The sequence below is a fragment of the Myotis lucifugus genome, unplaced genomic scaffold (genome assembly GCF_000147115.1).
Source record: "Myotis lucifugus unplaced genomic scaffold, Myoluc2.0 scaffold_11, whole genome shotgun sequence".
Taxonomy (NCBI): Eukaryota; Metazoa; Chordata; class Mammalia; order Chiroptera; family Vespertilionidae; genus Myotis; species Myotis lucifugus.
The window spans coordinates 6389598-6406644 of NW_005871059.1; positions in this window are offsets into that span (position 1 = coordinate 6389598).

Here is a 17047-nt window from a genome sequence, read left to right on the forward strand (position 1 = left end):
AGACATAAGTTTCATAAAAAGGCTAGACATGAAGTTTATTTGAGCCACACATGTTAGAGATAATGGAGAGGAGAGGGCAAATGTAAGCCCTCTCTAAGAAGTTAGAATCATTTCACATGCCTAAGATTTCATTTTGAAACCAGACAATACCTATAAGCTCACAAGAATTGCTAGATGGCTATCACAGAAATATTTAGATGCTTCTAAGTCTTCAGATCAGGAATTTTCCTCAAAGCAGAAAGTTTGATTCATTATAAATGTATACATTCTTTTTAGCAATTACAAGGAATTATCCTAAAGGAAATTTGAGTTGGTTGTAAGTATGGAGGGATGCAGTGAGGAAGGGAGAGAGATCCCAGAGCATGTGTCTATCAGAGGGTATCTTATTTGATATTGATCTAACCCCCACTTCTCCCTCCACTCCCATAATTAGTCCCTGATCTAAGCAATTTGACTTTACTTCACTGGGGATGGGAGATAACTATTAACAGTATCCTAGATGAATGGAAAAATATCATGTCTCATATAGGTATATCAGATGTCTTTCAAAAGACTTAGCCACTGTAGTGTAGTCTTAAACCACAGTGAATTCCTGGGAGACCATGGCAGTGCAGCAATCTACTTCAAAGGATTTAGCAAAGTCATCTTTATCATTTTCAAGAAAGAATTTGAAGACTCTGACAGCTCCATGTTCTCACCCCCTACCATCCACAGACATTGATTCAGTTCTTACACATGCAGCTCTAAAAATTTTCAGTGTGCTTTGTCACCCATGAATGTGCCTATTACAAACCATTTGCAGAAATTTGTCTTTCAGTTAGTGTGCTTCTCTGTGAATGGGTTCATCTTCTTAAATGTGGAAAAACATTAGGGCCATTCAGAATGCTCTGCAAGATGTCTATTTAGGATGCAAATGTGCAGGATATGGACAAAACCAATAGCTTCACTTGTGAAACATTTGAATTAGGGGAATTTCACTTAGAAAGCACTGCTACTTTCTGCTTGAGAAAAGGTTTTTAATTTTTCATATCTGCATATTCTCTGATTTCATTTCCTCACTTATCCCCAGATGTGATTATGCATTGAGTTCTTGGCATCCTAACTTTTTTATTCTACACTGTATACCTCAGAGTTCTCACTTTCTTAGCTTCACTATCAACTTTTTCCTATTGACTTTAAATTTACCTCTGCTTCTCTGAGATTTAGTCCAACATCTCCAATTGCATGCTTGACATTTTGAACTCAAACTTAAGATGTCATACAATAAGCTCATTATTTCACTTGCTCCCCCATCCACAGAAACACTGATTTTCTATCAGTGGTAATAAACTTGGTGCTTATTTCTAACAGTGGCAATAAACTTGGTGTCCATCTTCACGTAATTGGTTGGTAACCAAGTGCTATTGACTTTCCCACAACATTTTATTACTTCTCAAACTTACCCTTCTCCACTACTATTCCCTTAACCTTGACTACCAATCACTTTCTCTGATGACACCCCTGGTTCATAAATTTCTTGTCATCTAACCTCAACCAGTCTCTCAAAAATGCCTAGCAATATCCAGATTCCCTCAGTCTCAACAGATAAGATCCAGACTATCACATTGTCCATAAATTTTCCTACTCTCTATCTCCAAATCTGTTTCTCTATCTATAAACATCTGTCACTTTCTATGTCAAAATAAGTATTTCCATTTTCTTTAGTATATTCATTTCCCTGTGTTCTGAACACTGTTTTTACTCACTTTCCTCAGCATTTTATTCTATCATTTATACTCTATTGTTTCTTCATTACCATTCAATCAATATCCATTGGTATGTTTTCCTTCATCTAAAAATCTATTTAGATTTCACATTTCTTGCAAAAAAAATTAAAAGACACTTATCTTACCCCTTCTAGCTACTGTTCTAGCTCTGTCTTTTATTTCTGAAAAAATTTCTATAATCAAATTATCTGTATACTTTAACCTCAGAAGAACAAAGTAGGTGGGATCTCAATACCAGATATCAAGCTGTATTACAAAGCCATTGTTCTCAAAACTGCCTGGTACTGGCACAAGAACAGACATATAGATCAATGGAATAGAATAGAGGCCCCAGAAATCGACTCGAACCAATATGCTCAATTAATATTTGACAAAGGAGGCAAGAACATACAATGGAGTCAAGACAGTCTCTTCAATAAATGGTGTTGGGAAAATTGGACAGATACATGCAAAAAATGAAATTAGACCACCAACTTACACCATACACAAAAATAAACTCAAAATGGATAAAGGACTTAAATGTAAGACGGGAAACCATAAAAATACTAAAGGAATCCAAAGGCAACAAAATCTCAGACATATGCCGAAGCAATTTCTTCATTGATACAGCTCCTAGGGCATTGGAAACTAAAGAGAAAATAAACAAATGGGACCACATCAAAATAAAAAGCTTCTGCACAGCAAAAGAAACCATCAACAAAACAACAGGAAAGCCCACTGCATGGGAGAACATATTTGCCAATGTTATCACTGATAAGGGTTTAATCTCCAACATTTATAGGGAACTCATACAACTTAAAAAAAGGAAGATAAACAATCCAATCAAAAAATGGGCAAAGGACCTAAATAGACACTTTTCAAAAGAGGACATTCAGAAAGCTAAGAGACATATGAAAACATGCTCAAAGTCACTAATCATCTGAAAGATGCAAATCAAAACAACAATGAGGTATCATCTCACACCTGTCAGAATGGCTATCATCAACAAATCAACAAACGACAAGTGCTGGAGAGGATGCAGAGAAAAGGGAACACTTGTGCACTGCTGGTGGTAATGCAGACTGGTACAGCCACTGTGGAGAACAGTATGGAGTTTCCTCAAAAAGTTAAAAATGGAACTTCTATTTGACCCAGTGATCCCACTTCTAGGAATATATCCCAAGAAACCAGAAACAACAATCAGAAAGGATATATGCATCCCTATGTTCATAGCAGCACAATTTACCATAGCTAAGATTTGGAAACAGCCTAAATGCCCATCAGCAGATGAATGGATTAGAAAACTGTGGTACATCTACACAATGGAATTCTTACCATTTGCAACAGCATGGATGGAACTGGAGAGCATTATGCTAAGTGAAATAAGCCAGTCAATGAAAGAAAAATACCACATGATCTCACTCATTTATGGATAATAAAGACCATTATAAACTGATGAACAAAAATAGATACAGAGGCAGAGAAGCATTGAACAGACTGTCAAACTACAGTGGGAAGGCCGGGGAGGGTTGGGGGTCAGGGAGGGGGGGTAAGAGATCAACCGAAGGACTTGTTGTATGCATGCATATAAGCATAACCAATGGACACAAGACACTGGGGGGTAGGGGAGGCTGGGGGAATGTCAAGGGGGGAAAAAGGAGACATATGTAATACTCTTTGTAATACTTTAAGCAATAAAACAAAATAAATAAATAAATAAATAAATAAATAAATAAATAAATAAGTAAAATGTTCTTCACCTATATAACTATTTGTCAATCATCACACTGCTAATGAAACTAAACTTCCAAGATCATCAGCAAACTCCTAACCACCAAATTCGGTCAACCTTTCTAGTATTTGTTTTCCTTAACATTGTATTACTTAACATTTAGCTATTTTTTCCTTTTTAATTTCTCTTATCTGGTTTCCAGAATGTTGCCCCCTTAACACTAAGCAGATCCTTTTCATAACTTTATGACTAAACTTTCTAATCCTTTATTGGTTCCTAAATAGTGTGTTTCTATGGCATCTTGGGTTTTTCTCCGTGACCTTTTCTTTTCTTTCATCTTTTACACATTCTTGCTTGTTACTTTTTTCTATTGTGATTGCTTCTAGTTCAGGATTCATTTCTATGGAAAGAGATCTCAAGATTTGTACTCCTCATTCCAAGCCTCTTCCCCTACTTTAGCCAATGATTAATTACCATTATATTTTCCCAATTTTCCCTTGCCTAAAATCAAACTCATTACCTTTTTCACTCAAATGTCTCCACCTCCTGTAATCTTTTGTTTCTAATAGCCCCAGGTATTTTCCAGTTCCCCATTTAGCAAATATATTCATTCAACAAACATTTTTAAAACTCTTAATGTGTCAGTTTAAGGATCCAAACATAAAAACAGAAAGCACTGAAAAAGCCTTAAACAGAGGAAACTGAATGAAGGATATTGGTTACACAGATAATGAGGGAGCTGAGAAGCCAAACAGAGTATAGAGGAATGAAAAGAGGAGGTTTTGATAGAAAGCTCAAGATTTAAGGTCACCGTGGCAGCAGCTACACCAGCAGAAAAGATGCAGATGTTGCCAGAGATGCCGCTCAAGGCAGAAGAAGAAAGTGAGATATACACAGGATTCTCAGTTCTTCTCTTTCAGAAATGGCTTCTCATTGGTCTAGTGACTGTGAACTAAATTGTGAAGTTAAGCACCACCAACCTCCCTTTACAAAAGTCAAAAGAAAACAGTAGAAAGGCAAAGGTGGGTGGGGAGATAATATCCATAGCTTCTGCAGTCCACATTGTTGTTACTGGTGCTAAGACCATAGCTGATTACTTTTAAAAGAGCAGCTTTATTGAGATATAAGTCACATGCTATGCCATTCGCCCACTGGAAATGTATAACTCAACGGTTTTTAGTATGTTCACAGAAATGTGCAACTGTCAGCACAATTTTACAATGTTTTCATCACCCCTCCCCAAATTCCCTTTATTCATTTATAGTCACTCCCCATTTCCTCCTACCCCTTGTTGAAGACCTTCCCATGTCTTTGAAAATCAATTCAAGACCCAGCCACCCCTGTTTTCAGGCGCTACTGTGGACTCTGAAATCAGAAACATTTACTTTCTGGGCTACTCATTTGGATTCCCTATAGTGATATTAATCTTTTTATGTATAAGCTTTGTCTCTCCAATTAGATTATAAACCTCTTAAAAACAAGGCCCTTGTCTTGGTTGGAGAGATGGAAAACATACTTAGAAAATGTAGCTGCCTCATTGAGTTTAATCCTCTATTATTTGTCCTTTGAGTAACTCATATTACTGATAACTTTTCCTCTAATTGTGATATTTTTCCTTAATCATGTCCCCCAAGAAAATAATTCAAAACTAATGAAATAGATTTAACCAGCAAATTTAAGGGGTTTGTTAAAATACAATCAATCAATCAATCAATCAATCAAAAATTATTTCTAATTCTTGTGTGTTGCCAATAATCATTTCAGATGCACTGGAAATGCTAATGTCTCTTTTATTCCAACATTACAACAGTATCCTTTACTGAGGCATATAAAAAAGGTGATACTACCTAATAGAGGAAATAAAACAGATTCATTTCTTTTAATACATGTTAAATTTACGAGTTAAACATGGTGTAAGATCTCATGTACCTGTTAATCAATTATTTCAAATATTTCTTTCATAAAATAAAACACTTGAATAATTAACACTTAGATTTTTAAAAAATAAGTACCAGAAGTTTGGATAAGTAAACTTTCCTTCTTTTCTTTCTCTTCCCCTCTTTCCCTTCCTTCATTTGTTCCTTTTTTCTATTGCTACTTCCCTCTTATGCCTTTCATTTCCCTTAGAAAGAATTGATTGTCACAACTTCTTAATATTTGTTAAAGACAAGCTTGAAAAACTAAGAAATTTGAGTTAAAATAACTGAAGAAGAGAAAGATAGTCCATATAAAATTAGTATCAGTTTCCTCCAATCTTTACATCTTCTGGTCACCATTAAAAAAAAATAACAGGTTACATATCCTGCTTTAGATTAAGCTCCGAAGTAAATCCTTACAATGAACAGTGTTTTGAAATATACAAAAACTTCCAAATTAGACAACATTTCTATAGTACTTCTTTTGTGTCTAGAATTGTGTAAGTGTTTGGGAAGTTTCACAATCTAGCAGAAAAAGATATGTAAATTAGCTAATGACAAGGCAGTGAGGACAATCCTGTATAAAGTGCGAAGGGAACACTGAGCATGGCCATTCATTTCACAAGTACTTCTTTTAAAAATGTTATTGATTTCTAAAGAGTGAGGAAGGGGGAAAGTAAGAAGGAGAGAGGAGAGAGAGACATTGATGTGAGAAACATCGATTGGCTGGTAGGGATTGAGTCTGCAACCCCGGCATGTGCCCTGACCAGGAATTGAACCAGAGACCTCTTAGTGCACAGGACGATGCTTAACCAACTGCTAGCCAGGGCTTCACAAATATTTCCTAATGTCACATTTGTGCCAAGTACTAATCCAGGTGCTGGGGATACAAAGTATTTTACCCCAAGCAATTCATAATTAATACAAAATTATCCTGCAGTGTAATAATCAGTTGCCAAGTTAAAGGTGAGTACAGAATGTTATGGAAACCAAAGGATGAAATTAAAACAGCGTGAGTGATTTCAAGAGTATCAGGAAAACCTTTGAAAAGAGTTTACTGCAGAGTATAATCTTTTTAAAAAAATATATTTTATTGACTTTTTAAAGAGAGGAAGGGAGAAGGGATAGAGAGTTAGAAACATCGATCAGCTGCCTCCTGCACACCCCCTACTGGGGATGTGCCCGCAACCAAGGTACATGCCCTTGACCAGAATCGAACCTGGGACCTTTCAGTCCACAGGCTGATGCTCTATCCACTGAGCCAAACCGGTTAGGGCAGAGAGTATAATCTTAAATGATGAATAGAAGCAGAATATACTTCATCTAATAAGAAAAAATGTGTATGGAGGTGAGAAGAACAATAAAAATAACATTCACACAGCAAGGGGCGTCACATCATCATTATAGAGAAGTAAACAAAATGGTGCCCTAAAGAACCCAAAATTGGCAGCTGTGAATTTCAGGGTGCCCTGAGGAATTTGCAGGAGATGAGGCTGCATGCAGGAATGAGAAGCAAGCAAGAACCAGATCATGGAAACCTCTGTGCCATGCTAAGGACCTCAGATTTTATCCTGAAGACAAGAGGGAGCCACTGAATAATTAAAGGAGGAGTAAATAATATGATTAACTTTGTATTTTAGAAGAATTGGTCTACTTTTGCAGTGACAGGATATATTGGTGGGTTATGGGTTGGGGAGGAAGACCCACAGTGAGTCTTTCTTGCAGCTCCCCAGATGAGAAATGATGAGTGCCTGGATTAAGGCAGAGGGAATATGGATGGAGAAGAGAGTAAGATTAGAAACAACCATGCCTGGTTCTAATTGTATAGAGAGCATAGAAGAGGGGAAACTTACTAGTAAGATTGTCTACCTTGTGCAACTTGTAAGGAATTGGGCAGAGGAATATTTGTGAGAGAAAGAAATGAGTTAAATTTTGAACATACTATGTTTAATGTTCTGAGAACATGAAGAAAGAGATAAGTTCTGTGTGTGTGAGAAAGAGAGAGAGAGAACTGGTGATACAGAGTAAGAGGAGATATGGATCAAAACAGAACACCAAGGAATACCAATAGTTAAGCGTCCTGCAGAGGAACGGAGAACTGGTGAAGGGCAGACAAGCATTTAGAAGGAAAATTAGAGTCCTAAAACCACATGAGGGGTTTCAAGGAGTAGGTGACCATATCAAATGCCACAGGACAACATGTAAATGTATTCCTTTATACTTTCCTGTTTCCTATAAATTTTCTACTCCTAGTATTTATTTTAATAAGTAAAAACTCACATACATAACCACCATTACTCCATCTCTACTCCATCCTGAAAATTATTTCATTAGAAAAATAATTCTATTTTTAAAGCCACCTGGGATGACAAAATTTGTTTCAGGTCATTCTAACTAAAAGCAGTTGGATGCTCTAGCAATAGTCCCAGAGATAATAGAGAGGAGGGAATGGATTCAAATTAGAGGGTAAGGGTGAAGAGGATGAGAGTCATGGATAACTAGAGATATCTGGCTTGAATATCTGGAAAAAAATGAAATTTGAAAAATAATGTAGGGGTGGGGAAGGGAACAGTAGAAGATAATGAAAGGCAATACAGTGCATTCTCCTGGTGTATTGTCTTTGCTTCTTATTCTAGATGTACTCTGGTAGTGTTTGGTGCTATTCATCAAATATTGTTAGCTCATCACTTCCCCACCACATGCTTTTTAAATATGTTTTTATTGATTGTGTAGAGAGAGAGAGGAAGGGAGAGAGATAGAGAGATAGAAACATCGATGAGAGAGGAACATCATCAATCGTCTGCCTCCTGCATGACCCCTACTGGGGATCGAGCCTGCAACTGAGGTACTTGTCCTTGACCAGAATCTAACCACTGACACTCTACACACTGAGCCAAACCGGGTAGGGTGAATTACACTTTTTGCACACACTTGTGGATGAGTACACACACTTGTGGATGAGTGCACCTCATGATAAGTTTTACCCAATAAATTGTGAGCAAAAGGAATTTGGATCATTTGCAGGCCAGAGCACTTTCTTGCCAATGGGAGACCTTTTATTTCTCTTTTTCCTCTGATACTACAGCTATCCACGTGTGAGCTGGCAGCTGTTCAAGCAGCCTGAGAGCTTGAAGGATAACAATGAGCTGCTGACCCACAATAGGTACATATCATGAGTGGGAACTAAACTTTTGTTGCTTAAAACTACTAAGTCTTGGGGATGTTACCTCAGCATAACCTAGCCTATACTGACAGGTATGTCCTCCCTGAGTGACATCATAACCTCCTATATCTTAGCTGTCACCCAAGCACTGATGAGGCCAGGCCCTCGACTCCAGCTCTCTCCCCTGAAATCCAGACCGTTTTTCCCTAGCTCCATTGAGATGTCAAAGGCATTTCAAATCTACCTATCTAAAACTGAGCTCATTAGTAGTGACTGCATTTTCTGAGCACTTATTCTGCCCCAAGTGCTTAGCGTGCCTTTTATATAAATTATATCATTTTATTTACACGAAAATACCAAGAGCAAGATACTATTTGTATGCCTGGTTTAGATTGTAAATTCCAAGGGAAACAAGAGGTGGTAAAGGAGAGGAGAAGGTGATGTTAGAGAGGTAGAATGGGAACCAGGAGAGTCAAGGTTAGAGTGAATGAGCATCAATATGGAACGCTTAAGAGAAGTCAAAGGAGGTAGGAGTAAAGCGATTCCAATGCTCTGCAATCAGGAAGTTACTGTTGACCTTTATGGTAACCTTTTGCAGGGAGGTAAGGTGTAAAGGAGATGGGAGGAGAGAGTGAATATGGAAAACTCAAGAACTTTGATGATATTCAAGAGAATGAAGGGGTTAGTATTAGTTAAAAGATGGCTTTAAGGTTGAAAGGTTTAATTTGGAGATTGTTTTTAAAGAGATATAAGCATGTTTATACACTAAGATAATAACTTAAACATATAAGAGAGAGAATGAGAGAATAGTTGATGGTGCTAACTCCAGGAAGAACTAGACAGCAAGGACCATAAGCAGTGATGAAGGATTTAGAGTTCAGGAGGAGGAAGATTTAATATTCCTCTGAAGTTAGATAAGAAAGAGTAGAGGTACAAAGAGGTGTGGAGGGATTTGGGATTTAAAAAATCATGTTGATGATCTCCAGAATACTTATTAATATGGCAAGTCCATCTGCTCAGAATTCAAGAAGAAAGAAGCAGAGGATACACTTAAAATATTTATTTTAATTTAGAAAAATAACGAGGTTAAAAATAAAATATTAAATATGCAATTTAGGAAATGCTTTTTTTAAGAAAATAGTAAATCACATACTGAGTCAAGAATGAGTGATTATTCTTGGCCATAACCACCTTCTGTTTAATTATTCATGAAGCGATGTATAGTAAGATAATTGAAGATTACAAGCAAACTTGAACTTCATTGTAGTCATAGCTTTAATTTCCTCTAGGAATAAGACTTTCTTTAGAGCTACTGATTTGTTCATGACATGTGATTTCAGTGGTTCTTATATTGGGAAGAAGACCAGTCAGGTAGAAAGATCCCTGAAGAGGGTATTAGCGGACGTCTCCCCAACCTAGTTCTCCCACAAGTAGTCAGTCATCATCTTTCACAGACTGCCTTCCCTCTCCTTCTACGTAATTTATCCATAAGTGCATTCTAGTTTAATTCCTTCTATTCCACCTCCTCACCTTCCAATCTCCATATAGAGTAGAAGGGCTCCTAATTTTTAAAAAGAGATAAGACTCAAGAGAGCAAAGCATTTTGGATGAACCTCCAAATTGCAGCATCAGTCTTTGCTAATCAAGAACTGTCTCTTCTAAGTTTTTCTCAATGTTCCAAAGAAGTTATAGATCTGGGAACCTTCTGGCACCTGTGCTGGCACAACACGGAAGTCAGAGAGGCTCCTGATTGGTGTTTAAGAAAGCATATATGCTTTATGTGTGTGTATGTGTCTGTAAATATGAGGTGTGTGTGTGTATGCTTGGTATGTGTATATGAGGTATGCATTAGTGTGATACCAAATTCTATAATACGGAAATCCTGCAACACATTAGTTTAACATGAAACTTGTTTCTTTCTCTCTCACATAGCAGCCTGATGCAGGTGTTCCTGTTGGTGAACGTTTTTCCCTTGTGCAGTAGTAGTTCAGGGACCCTCACTCCTGCCATCTTGGGCTCTGCCATTCCCTAAGGTCTCAGAGTTCACTGCACCCAGACAGAAGAGCAAAGAGAGGATAGAGGAGACATGTACACTTTCTAAACCAGAAAAAATATGCACGTCACTCCCTTTCACATTTTCTCGGTGAGTACCAGTCACATGACCACACCTTGAAGCAAGTGTGGCACCTGGCAAGGCACTACTTCCAGCAACTATGAGGAAGGTGAGGCATAAATATTTATGGACCATAACCCATCTCTGCACACACTTCCCCTCTGGTTCATCCTATTTCCACACACAAAATACTCAGTGCCTCCATAAGGAAGTCAACCCCAAGTCCCATCCAATCCTTGTGTCTGGGACCAAATCCAGGATCCCTTGTTGGTGTATGGTATTTTCCATTAGGGGTAGGCGTGTCTCTTGTGAGCCAGTGACCCATAGTCCAATGAGAGTTCCTTTTTGCTAAGGAAAGAGTGGGAGATACTTAGCAGCCATGGTCAATAAGGAATCCTTCCAGGAAGAAACAAACAATAAGAAGTCCCTGCCTTATCAGTGAAAGAAGTGTCTTGCTTTGACTGTGCTTCTGCTTTCTTTAATGATCTCCCCTGTCCGTAACTCTCCATAGCACCTGGTTCTGGTGCCCTCGAGTGTCTTTTTGTCTATTAGCCTCCGTGGTCACCTTTGACCTAGGCATTGGGATTTGTCCCTTTTTGGGGCCACACAGCTTCTTCAGCCCATGCCCTGCGGGTGCAATTTGAGAGCCTTCAGGCTAATTTGTAATCACACGTGTTTTTTTAGTCCATGTTTGTGATGATATAGACAATACAATTCCCTCAAGAACTTGTTAGGCTTCTGATACAGTTTTTTTCTACTCAGCTCCATGTACCAGGAGCCTGTGACATATTATTCAATACTGCTTAAGTTTGTAGCTTTATTGCCCCTGGCTCTCTCTTTCATCTTAAAGGTGACATCTTTGAGGCCACCTAAAAATAGACACGAGTGGGAAAGAAACATCCTTAATAGATTATTTGTCACAAGTGTAAGATTTCTCTTCATATAAAAAAAATTCCAGTGGACCTTCATTTAAACATTTTTTTTTCATTCTCATTACTTAGAGTTTAGAATCCAAAAGCACTGAATTTTTCCAGTCTTGAAAATTTTCAAATTTTAACAATCTTCTTTATTATTTGTGCTCAGAGTCTCCAGCTCTTGTCTAAGTGCATCTTCTAGCTTCTGCAGATCATTTCTTAGCTTGTGGCCACGTTATTCCAGTCTCTGACTCTGTGGTCACACTGTGTCCTCCGTGTGTGTGTGTGTGTGTGTGTGTGTGTGTGTGTGTGTAAGATTCCCTGGAGCCTCCTCTTTCACTTCTCTCACGACTAACATTTGATCACAGAACTCTAGCCAACTCCAGTTTTGGCCACAACCAAAACTCACAATTAAAAATAATAAAAGGAAGGGCATACTCATGGCTTCCAGCTAGTAGGCTCCCAGTCCTGAGATTCTTATTAAACACAGTGTCCCATTTTCTTATACTGCAGGCGGGGGTCTTTTTACATGCCCCCCCCCACTCCTCTATGCCTCCTTGAGGGCTTTGGGAAATATTTTAGATTCAATTGCTCACTGTGGCCTCCTGATAAGAACTCTGAGTGAGAGGAGAGTTTAGGGCAGAACTCTGAGCTGTGACTTTGAGTGAAACAGGATGGCATTGCAATGCTGTGGTTGTCTTATTAAGGAGGTAAAGAAAGTGAAGGAGTGGGCTGGGGCTCTAAGAGGAGAAGAAATAGGGAGAACACCTGCTTCTTGCTCTATTGTCTCTACCTTGGTGAAGCAAACGAAAGCCAAGATTTTCATATACATGAGGTTTTCTTTGTTGTAATATCTTGTCAAATAAATTGTCTTTAATGTGCAGCATGTTTCCAGCCCCCTCCCAAACTTGCCCTATCAAGAAGACACAGTATCAAAGGACTGCACACACTCAATTTCATGAACCAATAAACACAGCTTTTGCATTAATTACCATTTTCAGCTCCTTGGAAAAGAGTGACAAGACTTATCAAGAAGGTGCTCATTATTTTCCAGCTTAATCTGATGGAAAAGAAAGTCCTGCCAGTCACAAACTGAAGATTCCCTAATGAGGACCAGCTACCGAGAGAGCAGGCCCAGCAGTTCCCAGATAATTCCTCACATATTTTATTAGCAAGAACAGTATTTGGAAAAAGTGACATGTAAAATATATCCTTTGTGCAGCATTTTCTTCACTGGTTGCCTGGATCATCAGGATACCAGAATTTCTGGTTCTGACCCTGATACTCAGTGCAGATGTATCAGTGCAGATGGTGTCTATTGCTCGTGACCGTCCTATGTCACCTGTGCCCTGGGCCATCACTGAAGGATTCAGGCAAGGAAACAATTTTGCCTAATTTGGATTAGACAGAGGATCTCTTCTTTGCCTAATAGTGGGGCCTGGGGACTGACATTCTTTGGAGCTGAGTTGAAGTCAGGGCAAGAGTTGAAGATAGAAAGAACAATAGTTTCTGCTTCTGAGATTCCAGAATTGGATGCTAACCTTCCTTTCCAAAGTTTAGGGTGTTCAATTGTTCCTTTAATTTCACAAGGTTTTCTATCTTTCTAATAAATTCCTTTTTTCTTTAAGCTACAAAGGATTGGTTTCTGGGTTTGTTTGGTTTTGTTTTTGCAACCTAAATAAATAAAATTGATATTTTATTAGGGATATAGCTTAGAAACCACCAAGCTAATTATACTTTTAGCATATTAATGAAAATGACCCCTAAATCCTCCTGAAGAAGGAGGTCAATATTTTATATGTAGAGATAGAGATAGAGATATTACCTTCCTCACTCTCTCCTCCCTTCCCCTGACCCCCAAAAAATTCTTTTCAAGAGACTTGATAATTTATCACATCTTATCCAGAGTAGAGTACAGAGTGCAGTTGGAGTTGGGGATACCTGAAAGAATGTAGAATGTTAACTAGGGAACAGAATTAAAGAAAATCCTATGGTTAAGCATCCAGAAACTTCCCTTGAACACCCCTGCCCCCTGCTGCCCAAAGAAAATTCCCCTGGTACCTCAGACAGTTGATTTCCAGTAAGATCTATAAGCATGGCACCTCAGTGACTTCTGTACCATCCAGTGAGCCACAGCCATGCCTTTTCCAGTGAGATCTAAATCTCAGTCTTAGAGGGGTCCTTTGCCTGGGTGGGGGGCGTCTATATCCGTTCCTGGGATAGTGGCTGCTCCTTACCTCTACAATTATTGTACTCTTTAGAGTTATCTTCCTTCCTATCAGTTAATCCCTCATTACAGTACTCCTCTGTTATAATTTACAATTTTATACTATTATCCTATAGTAATATGAAAGTCAATATTATGTGTCAACTTGACTGAGCCATGGGGTGCACAGATATCTGGTTAAACAATATTCTTGGGTGTGTCTGTGAGGTTGTTTCTGGAAAAAATGAGCCTTTTAATTGGTGAACTGAGTAAAGCAGACAATCCTCCCCAATGTGGATGGCTATCATTCAACCTGTTGAGGGCCTGAATAGAACCAAAAGGTAGAGGAAGTTGAACTCACTCTCTACCTGAGTGCTTGAGCTGGTACATCAATCTTTACCTGCCCTTGGCACTCCTGGTTCTCAGGCCTTCAGACTGACTTACCCAGCCTTTGACGACACCGTTGGACCTCTGGGGACTCCAGCTTGCAAATACTATATGCATCATGGAACTTCTCAGTCTCCATAATCACGTGAGCCAATTCTTTTTAACAAATCTCATATATAAATAAAATATTCTATGTTAAAAATCCTATATGTATATAAATTTCCTATTGATTATATTTATTTATTTTTTGAGGGGGGAACCCTGACTAACACAACCCCTTTTAGAAATGAGGAAATTGAAGCTCATATAAGGTAAACAACACACCTTAGGTCTCAATATACATCCTCCTAACACCTTAGATATTTACACATTAACTAATCATCATACATTTACTGAGCGATAACTATACACACAGACACTAGGCTTTGTGGGTGACACAGAAGTGATATGAGATAGCCTTGCGTAGTTTCTAATCTGACCCAATCTCAGTGCTATGAAGAGCAGAATAGAAAAGAATGGAAGTCAGTGATTAACAAAGGGTTAAACTCTGTGGGATACGACAAATATTCCAGGGGTTCAGAAAACCGAGATCTGTAAGTGTTGGAAGGGTTAGGCCATGGAAAGGGAGGCTGTGAGTTGGTCTCTGACCAAAGTATCATAAAACTACCCAGATGTAGAAATATTATAAACCAGAATGATGACTCAGAAAATACCGTGGGGCAGCGCAAGGGTAGTGCAATTTAGAACATGAACACTAGAGTCCACCCAGCCACCGCCTACAGCACATAAACCCTGCCTTTCCTTTAGAGCAGTGGTTCTCAACCTTCCTAATGCCGCGACCCTTTAATAAAGTTCCTCATGTTGTGGTGACCCCCAACCATAAAATCATTTTCGTTGCTACTTCATAACTGTAATTTTGCTACTGTTATGAATCGTAATGTAAGTATCTGATAGGCAGGATGTATTTTCATTGTTGGAGACCCACAGGTTGAGAACCGCTGCTTTAGAGTCTAAGGGATGTCACCGTGGAAAGAATGAGGTTGCAGATGTTCTTCTTTAGGAGACATGACGTAGGCCTGCTGGTTCAGTCTGGCCCCTTTATCTTTGGCTGATTCTCCTTAACTACTAAATAGAGGCTTTATTATAGATGAGGCTGGAGAAGACTTGTTTGGAGAGGGTTGGGATAAATTCATTTATAGTTCTGCCTCTCTTACAAACATGTTGCATTGAAAAGAATCCCCTGGCTGGAGAAATGAACTACACATATAATAACAGCTTCTTCTTAAATTTCTTTTTAAACATGTTTAAAAGACAAAAAAACCATATAAGCTTGTTAAATATAATCATCTTTTTAATTAAAAGGCACTAAATATAATGTTACTTTTATGTTGTGCTATAGTCAACGAAATGGATAGGAACTATTTTAAAAAATTGGAACTGTTTCCAAAAAATTATATTTAGATATAGAATATTTTGCTATTTTTCTTGCTGTCAGGTTTTAGTTTTTCTTAAATTATAATTGGTGCCTCTGTTTTTGCAACTGCAAGTCTTTTATCCTCTGTTATTTGCTCCTTTTCCCACTCATATAAGCTAATAAAACAAATAACCAAACACATTAGAATTGTACTTAGAATAAAAGTAAATATTTTTAATGGAAATCTGAATTACTCTTTAAAAAATTTAGGTCTTTGATATACAGAGTGGGACAAAAGTGGTTTTACAGTTGTTTGCATGGAAAAATAATACAATAATTAATAAATAATAATACAAGAATAAACTCTGTTTCACATACCCACAACTATAAATCTGCTTTTTCCCCACCCTGTATATTATTTAAACTTTTATTTTAAAAAGCATACTAAATACTCTTTTTCAGAGGTTATAAAAATAACTTATTTACACCGTAGGAAGATGAAAAAATCAAAATAGAAAATTCAAATGATCCTAATGCTGCTTCCTGGAGATAATTTGATTTCTATATCCCACAGAAGCTGAGGTGGACTTCCGGTTGTGTCGTCATCCCATGTCTGTCTACGAGCACTCACTTGAGACAGGCCTTAAGAAGACTCTCTGATTCCCAGGAAATGCAACTCTTCCTTCCTGCAGTGTGCAATTTGATGTCTTAGAAAATTCTAGCCCACTCCTTCTCCCAGCCCCAGAGAATCCAGTTTATATGGACAATCATAAGACAGAGTTATATTCAATTTGCTGTATCCACACTAATTTGCTGTCCTTCAAATTCTGGCACTTTTCAAGTGCACAAAGTCACCCTCATTTTAGATAAACATATTATATTCCATGTAAAGAAATGTTGTTACTTTCGATCTTAAGAAATCAGTTGGGTTATTGCCACTTCTTGGTCAGTGGTTCCTATGGAAATAAAACTATTAAGAGAAAAAGGATTGTTCAGCCTTGGTTAAAGTTAAGAGAAAATAAAGCATCCAAGGGTATCTAATAAGCCTGGGGAGGAAGCATCCTGCTGACATAAGTCTATTGTGGTTGTGTGCTGAAAAGATAAAGGATAAAAGGTGAGAAAATAGTAACATTCCTTGAAAAGGCAGTGAACAAAGGGCACTGATAATAGATGATCTGAAGAATAAAAGGTCTCTCAAGTTATACCTCTACTGGTCCTGTCTCTTTCGACTGAAAGTGAACAATGTGCTTCTTGAGATATTTAACTGTTAACCAGGAAGTTTAAAGTCTTAGGAATATAACCTTCAACCACAAAGCAAATAAAGATCACAAAGCTCATAAAAATGTTTTTGATTTATGAAATAAAATTCATTCCCATAATTTGTGAAAGAGCACTCCAAGCCTTACTGATAACTCTTTTTATTGGACAGTACTCACTGCCTGCTGTTAATTTGATAA